This window comes from Paramisgurnus dabryanus, chromosome 5 (genome assembly GCF_030506205.2).
Source record: "Paramisgurnus dabryanus chromosome 5, PD_genome_1.1, whole genome shotgun sequence".
In the NCBI taxonomy this organism is placed as follows: Eukaryota; Metazoa; Chordata; class Actinopteri; order Cypriniformes; family Cobitidae; genus Paramisgurnus; species Paramisgurnus dabryanus.
The window spans coordinates 6,278,920-6,288,824 of record NC_133341.1 but is presented as its reverse complement, the minus strand read 5'-3'; the positions used below and the strand labels follow the sequence as shown (position 1 = coordinate 6,288,824).

Here is a 9,905-nt window from a genome sequence, read left to right as displayed (position 1 = left end):
TTTAGATCTTTCCTCTCATTTTTCAGTTTGTCCCATATGTAGTCACTGTTGTTCAAATTGAAAATGTAACATGGCAGTTATGGATCATGGAGACTCACAGGTGATTATAGAGTAGCATAGCAAACCAATACATTGATAAGATAAGACCTCTTGTGTCTGACACATCAACAAGTTTCAGCTTGACTAAACCGGAACACAAATGGATTACAATGTTTTATATGACTATTGGATTTTGGTCTTTACCAATTGTAAAAGAAATTTCATCATTGTTTTTTGCTTTTACAATTTAAGGTCAAAAATATACCAGCAGTCTTTGTTAAAGACATTTAAGACATCAAAGACATTTGAGAGATTTAGATTTAACATCAGTCATCATTCAATATATTGATGATATTTTGATTTGTTCAGAAGACAAAACTGAACATGAGAGAGACGTCAGGCTGTTTGATTTCTTGTACAATAAAGATCAAAGATCACAGAGCAAACCCTAAAAACAGTAGTGACAGAAGTAACCTAGTATTGCAGGGTAAAAGACAAAAACACCTAGTCGCAGAGAGGCAATTAACATCTATTTATATAACAATGTATAAAAAAAATCTATTTACAACAATTCAAGAGCTGAGATCTCTTTCTTTTTTGGGGTTTATGTAATTACAGTCGTAAAGGGTATGCAGAAAAATCACAACCCTTGAAACAATTTGTTAAAAGGTAATCCAAAGGCCCCAGACTCAGTTAACTGGACTCCTGAAGCTAAAATAACTTTTGAGGGATTGAAAGAAGCCTTATGCGAAGCTCCTGCACTTGGCATTATTGATCACAGAAAGTCTTTGTATGTAAACGAACAAAAGGGTTATATGACATCTGTTTTAATACAAGAAGAATGAAATTAGCCTGTACTGTATGGGTATTATTCACAACAACTCGACTTTGTTTTACAAAGCTGGGGCCGTGTTTACGAGCATTTCAGGCAGTGTATTTGGCCTTGCTTGGTCAAAAAATAACCATTATCTGCCATATTCTGTTTATGCTTTATTAGCTTTATAAATATTATATATAGACTATATTTAGGCCAAAGTAACAAATGTGTCCAAAAAGTTACACAAATTACAAAATGATTTGTAAAAGTTACAAAATGCAACCCGAGTCATGTGCGGAGTCTCCTCTGGCACCCATCACGCACCGGGTCTGCTGTTCTGTATGATGTAGCTTAAGTGCAACACGGAGTTTGAAGATGTAAAGAAAAAAAGGAAAAACAGGAGAATTAACTTTAAGCAAGTTTGGAGGAAAGTCGGAGGTATGGAACCAGTTATACATTCTCACTCGTGCCAGTAGCCTACGCCGGCTTTGTTTTCCTTTGCTTTTTTAAGTTTGTAATATTTATAATTTCTAACATGGAAACTTTATTGACATCACTCGAGTTAAGGCGATTAGTGGACCTTTCAATTCACGGGTTTCATTTAATTCTATTTTTTAAACGTAAATGTAATATTTTACGTTTTAAGTTTTGTTTCAGTTTGCAATGCCTCCTGTGCAGCGGTGTAAAAATAAGATATTTTTCGACTTTAAAATTCAAACATCATATCCTAAATTGTCGGAATATATTCCATATGTATTAATTTGGATTTATAGATGTTTAACATTAAAATCGATGCATGGGAATAATTTACATTAATTTTTGAAATGCCCACCTGGGTTGCTTAAATGCGCAGGTTCCTTGTTGTACATCGAGGCTTTACAATTTAGTTCCTTTCATGTCGTTTTAATAATTTAATTCAATCTTTTTTACTTTAAATGTTTACTTTAAATGTTCTGTTACATTTAAATGTGCGTTAAATAGTTTTTGAAAAGATTACCTTTCTCTGATATGCAGGATAAGGAGTTATTTGGAGAAATAACACTAGTCCTCGGGACTTTTGGGCTGTGTGATTGAAAAAAAATCAAAAATTCTCTTCTGAGACATTGCGAAGCTGATAGGCTACAGATAGCCTAGTAATTCGTTCTATGTGGCTGTGAGTGTGCGTGCTTGTGTGTTATGCTTATACGTAGCTTACGCAGCTTATCGGCTGAATCGCAATCACGTTGTCAAAACAAATCTGATTGGCTAATACACACTGAAATAAATTAAATAATTTTAAAATTACTAAATTAATAATTCTCTCTTCATCACACAGCCCAAACATGACATACAAAATGTCTTGGAACAGTAACAAACAACAATCAGAGATATTTATAAGCTATCATTTTATGGTCATTGCAGTTTTAAATCTTTGCCACCAGCACCTGCAGCACCCCCACTTCCCGCGCCCATGCACACCATCAAATCCAGCTACATTACTTGGTCCGTCTGAAGCAATTCCAAACAGCCATGATTGTGACTGTGTAGATATTATACAAACATTAAGGGCTCTATTTTAACGATCTAAGCGCATTGTCTAAAGCGCACAGCGCAACGTCTAAATGGGCGTGTCCGAATCCACTTTTGCTAATTTAACGACGGGAAAAATGGTTTGTGCGCCGAGCGCATGGTCGAAAAGGGTTGGTCCTTCTTTTTTGAGTAATGGGAGCATTTTGTGCAATGTGCAATAAACCAATGAGAGTCTTACCTCTCATCCCCTTTAAAAGCAAGTTGCGCTGGCGCTATGTCTAATATCTATTTAGATGACGGACTTTGTAAACCGAAAAACTAAGCGGAGGAAGAAGATCCCCAGTTTAGGATTAATGTTAAATAATTGTGTTGCTTTTCACATGCATTGAAATTTTTATTTTTTATTAAAACCTTTAAAACCCGTTTTCTTTTAGTCATGGGAGTAAAAAAGCAGGCTTTTAATTGCTTTAAATGTATGGCTATCCAATATCATCAAAAAATAATTTACAAGTATGTAAGAAAAGGTTTGTACTCTATTTGTAACAAACAGGAGATAAAAAATTTACAAAGGCTCTTTGCCATTTCAGCACTTGGACAGCGTCTGTTTTTTTAAGCATTACTTAAAAATGTTTCTCATCTCACCATATCCACAGGTACAGAGTCATCATATACCATAAATCCGTGAGGTAGCATTAAAAAAAAACATTTAAAAACAGATGCATTTGTTTAAAGAGCACCTATTATGAGATACACGTTTTTAAACATCCTTTTGTGTGTAAGTGTGTATTAGTACATGCTAACAATATTCAAAAAGTACATACCTCAAAGAAAACGATGACGCGAGTTATCGTCTCTAACGTTCGAGGACTACAAAAAACACTCGGATTGTAGGCAACAGTTTACTTCCTGGGATTAGTGACGTAGATAAGACCAACATTATCATAGTTCAGCCCTCTCTGCTTTGCTTGGGTACGCCCTCAAAGACGGGGGTGGGAAGCGCCGAGTCAGAAGAGAGCTAAAATGGCGGAGGTTGGGAGTCCCTGCTTTGACTCTGTTTGCAAACTCTTGTTTCATCGTTTAAGCGATTAAATCTCTCGAGTAGACGCTGTCTCTTTAGATGCGAGGGCAAAATAGCACTTTATGGACTTCCACAGAGGACATCATGTTTAATACGGTTCCGGAAAAATCCAGTCAGAAGTTGTTCACGGAGTTTTCACAATAATTGCTTCTCATGAACCGAGGCTGGATTTGCGCGACGTCTCCTCCTGAAAGTTGGATTACTGTGCACTTCTGGATCACAGGCTGTAAGTATTCACGTTTATTATTTGCCTTTTACTGTACGTTACGTAACCGGTAACCGGAGATTAACATAATGTGCGTGTAGAGCTAAGCTTGCAAGCTAATTGCTTTGTGTTGTAATACTGTATTTCATAAACAACGTACCAAATTTACACACGTGTATGTTGAATTATGCAGACTATCGGTTTTTTATCGATGTTGGTTTAGACATGTTTACAAACTTGCTAAGTTACCAGCTAAACTGTTACCGGTAAAGTTTGTTCTCATGATCAAACTCGAGAAACTCTAAGTACAGATGATTTGTTTAAAGTTATATGTTTTTTACTGTTGTATTTACTTGAAGCTTTCTTAGATTTTGAAACGAAGTTAACACGTAATGTGTGTTGCTAATGTTGGGCCATATAATATATTAACGTTTTAATGAATAGTCTTACGATTTATAGTTGTTGTACTCTATTGTTATAATATGTCTTCTTTTTGACTGAATACATGTTTGTTTTATTTGTCTATATCCTAGATTCGCAGCTGGACACATCCTTCTACACTGTATGCAAACATGCAACATCATTACACACAGTACAAGGAGTCAGACTGGCATATGAGGAGCAAAGGTGTCCCTGCTGAAAAAAACAATAGAAACCATTACAGAACTTCTAATGGTTTCCATTACAAAACCATTACAAACCATCAGCCATTAACCATTACCAAATGGTTTCCAATACGTAGTGTGTTTTGGGCACATTCCATTAGGATTTATTGGTTTGTATAGGTTTCCATTACAATTTGTATTGGTCTTTGTTTACATTTTTAATGGTTTTGTATTAGGATTTATTGGTTTGTAAAGGTTTCCATTACAATTTGTATTGGTCTTTGTTTACATTTTTAATGGTTTTGTATTGGTTCTAATGGTTCCATTACAAATTTGTATTGGTCTTTATTTACACACATTTAATGGATTCCATTACAGTTTTGTATTGGTTCTGATGGTTCCATTACAAGTTTGTAATGGTCTTTATTTACACATCTAATGGTTTCCATAACAGTTTTGTATTGGTTCTAATGATTCCATTAAAAGTTTGTATTGGTCTTTATTTACACATATTTAATGGTTTCCATTACAGTTTTGTATTGGTTTTTAATGGTTCCATTAAAAGTTTTTATTGGTCTTTATTTGCACATATTTAGTGGTTTCCATTACAGTTTTGTAAAAAAATTATTGGTGTTTATTTGCACATATTTAATGGTTTCCATCAGTTTTGTATTGGTCCTTAATGGTTTCCAATAAACAAAATGCCGCCAATAGAAGAAAACAAATTACCAAGAGACCCAATATGACCATTACAGTTTTCCAAAGAAACCACTAAATTTATTGAAGTCATAATCCCAGACAGCATTTCAACATTGGCTACGTTCATACTGCAGGGCTTAATGCTCAATTCCGATTTTCTGAAAAAATTAGATTTTTTTGCAAGGCCGTTCACATTTCCAATAAAATGCGACCTTTTGTGATCTCCTGTGTGAACGTGAAATGACCCAGAAGTGACCCGCATGCGCATAAGAGTACTCCACGGTCAAGGACGTCACTTGTAAGCTAACGTTAAACATGGATGTCAACAACGGTGTAGTCAACAGCGGAGCTCTTTTTGCAATATTAAAGTTATTTTCCCAACGGAGCCAGCACAATTACAATCTTCTGTTTTTTTATGTAAAATGTAAGGTAACATTTGTTTAATTATTCCTCATATCATTTTAAAGCCACGATTTACAGAACATCACACAAAAAACATTTTGATAACTAACCCTAAAAAAAATAACAAAGGAGATCCTGCCTTGGAAACTCCGGCTACAATTCAGTGTTTTTATTTAATTTGGAGATTTAGCGCGTCAAAGCAGTCATGACAAAAAAACGACAAATGAGAAATGACAAATAATTTGTGTTTGTTACTGTAAATGATAAAAACTAAGCTTTATATACAATTCAAAAAGATTGTTCATTATTAATAAACTCGTTTAGATGCTGGTTATGGTTCTACAGTAAAATCCTAACAATATGAAGAGAAAAAAGAATTTTAAAAATCCATTCAGTCTATTGGGTGTACGGCGGCAGATAAATTGACCAATGTAAACTGTCCGGCCGGACAGCTTACATTAGTTAACTGCTCTCATCAAATCTCCGTACAATTGAAAATCCACCTCGCGATCGCGTCTCCACCCCATCGCACCCCAACCCCGCCCCTCTCCTGCCTGCGACATGAAATTTGTGTCAGTGTATGTTAGCTAGCGAAGCAGCAACATCTCACTAATGGAAAAAACTAACCGACAGCAGCAAGCTTCTTGTCCCTACAGTAAAGGTTAGAAGAAAAGGGAAGTCTATAGAGGAAAGAGCAGAGGTAAAAAAAGTGTGAAAAACGGCGGACTCTAAGTAGAATCAATAAAGGGTCCGCAATTGACCGCTGGAGGAAGCTTCAGGGAGATTTGGGGCTGAAAACCGACGCCGACACGGCAGACTTTTTGTTGAACAGGTACGCATCTATTTAAACTTTTATTGTGTGAGGTTACATAAATATATTTTTATCAGTCTGACAACATGCTGCCGGTCGGCATTGGAATGTTAGCTGTTTAGCATCGCGTATCACGGGTCAAAGTAATTATATTTACAAAGATTGTGTGTGGTGTTCCATAAATCTTTTTATCAGTCTGGCAACAACATACTCATGCTGCCGGTCGGCATTTGAATGTTAGCCGTTTAGCATCGCGTATCACGGGTCAAAGTAATTATATTTACAAAGATTGTGTGTGGTGTTACATAAATCTTTTTATCAGTCTGGCAACTACATGCTCATGCTGCCGGTCGGCATCGGAATGTTAGCCGTTTAGCATCGCGTATCACGGGTCAAAGTAATTATATTTACAAAGTCATTTCTTGAAGCTCAGGAGGGGAAACGTATGCCAAACGTTGTTGTGAATGTAAATAACGTCAATTGCAATCATAATTGTAATTGTTCATTCCTTCAAGGCTTTATGTGTTTACTGCTCTGTAAATCTCTGTTCTGATGTTTACTACCAGTGATCAAAGCTTGAATGAGTGACGTTGTTCAAGTTCGTTTCCCGGTGGGAGGGATCAGGTAGCACAGAGGGGCGGGATGAGTTTTTTTAAACTTACTAACCGCCTCAGGCTTTTTCAACCGATTTTCAACATCGTAGACTACAGCTTTAAACGTTAATTTATAACAAGAAAAACACTGAAATTAATGATTTTATAGACACTTCGCGTTATTATTTAGCATAGAAATACCTGCTTCCTTGCTTTGACTTTGATCATCTCTGTATTCACTTTAGATACAGAAAGACCTGATGATATTATTTATTTCAGGAATCTCTTTGCTATCATTTGAAAGTGAACACACGAAGACAGTCGTGTCAGGCATAAATATAGGTTTGGTGCAGATATTTTCCGTTTCAGCACCGAAATTTAAAGAAACGGCTTACCTGTTTTGTAGTTTAACTTTTGACAAAATAACCAGTCTGTTTTAAATACATTTTAAAAACGTATACCCGTCGAAAAACATCCGTTTTTTAATATTTAGTTTGATGAACTCCTAAATATGAGACGAAGAGCACCTAGCACGTTCGGCTAAATTGCATGCGCAAGCATGGCCAGCACGCAATAGCGCAACATCGATACAACGAAAAGCAATCCAAAATTTACAGACTTAAATTAGATCAGAATTTACGTTTATTATAAATACAATTTTTTTTATAAAATAAGGTTAGAAGTAACAAAGTGCAGAACAAATGTGCAAAATGCCTCAAGTGCACGGAAACAAAACACAAGCCAAATAGATAAATCAGATAACCCAAAGTGATTTATAAATAAAATAAAGAAATTATTAAAAGAACGAAAGTATAGCCAGAATTGCCAGCTTTGTCTTTTAAATGTAGAAACAAAGAGGCAATGGTTTATAAACATAGAAACCTCTTATGGACGTGTCGACCGGTCACAGGGGTTGTTGGATTTATAAACGCATTTTAAAAATATTTATTGAAAGCTGCTACTTCACATATTATTCGCAGCATTATAATAATATGCTATATATTAATATATTTGGAGAACGCTGTTATATGTGAAATCATATAACGTGTGCACCCATACGGCCAAAATGTAATGATGTGGAGTAGTGTTAACAACGCCGCCCATGGTTGTTGTTTATCTTATCGTTCTTGCCTACTTCAATGCAGAATTATGACGTTTGTAGCGTATCAGTGACGTACGGGTCGGATCCATGTGGCCTGGCCGTTCAGACGAAGGTCGCATTTCAAAAGATCGGATACGTATTGGATTCAGGACCACATACTCAAGTGGCCTGGGTCACAATTGAAAAGATCGGATCTGTGTCGTTCAGACTGTCATGAAAAGATCAGATACAGTTCGCATAGGAGCAAAAAAATCAGAATTGGGTCGTTTCAGACTGCAGTATGAACGTAGCCATTGATTCACTGTTGAATCAACGTCAGAGACCAACGTTGAATTACCTTTTGGTTTTGCAAATTGAATCAATGTTGATTTTGCGACGTTGTTTCAACTTCAACTTTAAAGTGCAACTTATGCAATGTTTTCAGTGCATTTAACAAATGAATGCAACTTGCTGCTCATAACTTACAGTACAACCCCATTCATAAAACGAAACACCTAAAGTAGGTAAAGTTTGAATGTGTACAAATATGACGGCACATGCCTACCCTTTCTAAAAAAACATAAAAGCAACTGCTAAAATTGAACTTTTATAGATAAAACACATTCTTTCAAGTAGTTAGGTTTTCAGTTGGTAGTGCAGAAGTGGAATATTCCAAATATAGAATAAAAACATAAAATATGAAAACAAAATCATATTTAACAGGTTTTTTACAGGATTTTACTCATCTGAATAGATAACCTTTTTTTATTCAAGGAAAACGGCAAATATGAATTTTGTTGTTGGTTTAGCAGAGAGTCTTCTTATGGCCACCACCACCCATCCATTCTGGCTGTACTTAAAATACGATGAGAGCATCTAAAGAGCAAAAACAATCACAGGTTATTTGATTGTCAAAAATGCTGTATTTTTAGCCCAAGTATAAAAAAATCTTGTTATTGTAAGGGCAAGATGTGTGTTTTTTAATTGTTTTTAATTTTCTGACTAGAAACATAGCATAGCCATCTGATGAAGGAAGAAAGATGTTGTGTTTACAAATGTGATAATGAGTTTTAATCAAGATCATTTACAGGGCATTCAGAAATTATTCAGACCCCTTTCACTTTTCAATTTTGTTATGTTGTTGCATGATACTGCAATTGTTTTAATTTTTCCTCATAAATATACACTACATGCCCCATTACAAAGTGAAAACAGAATTTCAGAAACTTTTGTAAATGTAAAAAAAACCTTAAATATCATATTTATATCATATCATATTATCATACATTTTCAGACCCTTTGCAACAAAACTTGCAATTTTGCTCGGGTGTCTCCCATATGTCTTGACGTTTCTACACCTTTAAGGGTTCTGATGAACACAAATATATTTTGAGGAATGTCTGTAACCAAGGCTGCGTCCGAAATAGGGCTGGGACAACGCGTCGACGTAATCGACGACGTCGACGCAAAAAATACGTCGACGCAAAATATGATGATTCGTCAGACCCAAAAAGACGGCGCCGTTGAGTAGTAGCAACGCGAGTGGCTCCTATGGCAAGCCAAAGTGCTCACTAACGCCTGGTTGGGGCGTCTGATTGCATACTGACACGTCAAAAGCGTGCGATTTGGCAGCAAAACGCGCGTCCTCGACGAGTGCTTTGTCCTATTAACGCGCGTTCTTAACGTGCGCTCTTGAATCACAGCAAACATGCGTTAAAAGCGCGCGATTTACAAGAGAAAACGCGCGTCCTATACGCGTGTGCTCTTGGGGTCACGAAAACGCGCGTTTTTGACGTGCGTTTATCATAACAGAATTGGGCGTCAAATGCATGCGTTTTCTGTGGAATACAGCGCACGTTATTAACGTGTCAACAGGCGAAAAGAACGTGCGCTGTCAGAAAGTCTATTTCACAGACTAGGAACTTAAGTTCATTTAATGTTTCCTGGAGGGACTATTACTAGTGTTACCTGCCGATGAAGACTATTGTCCGTTTATGCTTTTACTATGTTTTCTGTAATGTGTTCATATAATACAAGTCCAAACAATGTTGTATGCAATTTTATAT

At 36.2% G+C, this 9,905-nt stretch overlaps 1 long non-coding RNA gene across 1 annotated transcript in view; it reads left to right on the top strand.

Annotated features, from left to right (window-relative positions):
* The first annotated feature begins 4,111 nt into the window (after nt 1-4,111).
* LOC141282223 (uncharacterized) overlaps nt 4,112-9,905 on the top strand; it is a 31,755-nt gene continuing 25,961 nt past the window's right edge. The window contains exon 1 of the long non-coding RNA XR_012336738.1: nt 4,112-4,275. This is a non-coding gene — a long non-coding RNA (uncharacterized lncRNA). The remainder of the gene's footprint in view (nt 4,276-9,905) is intronic.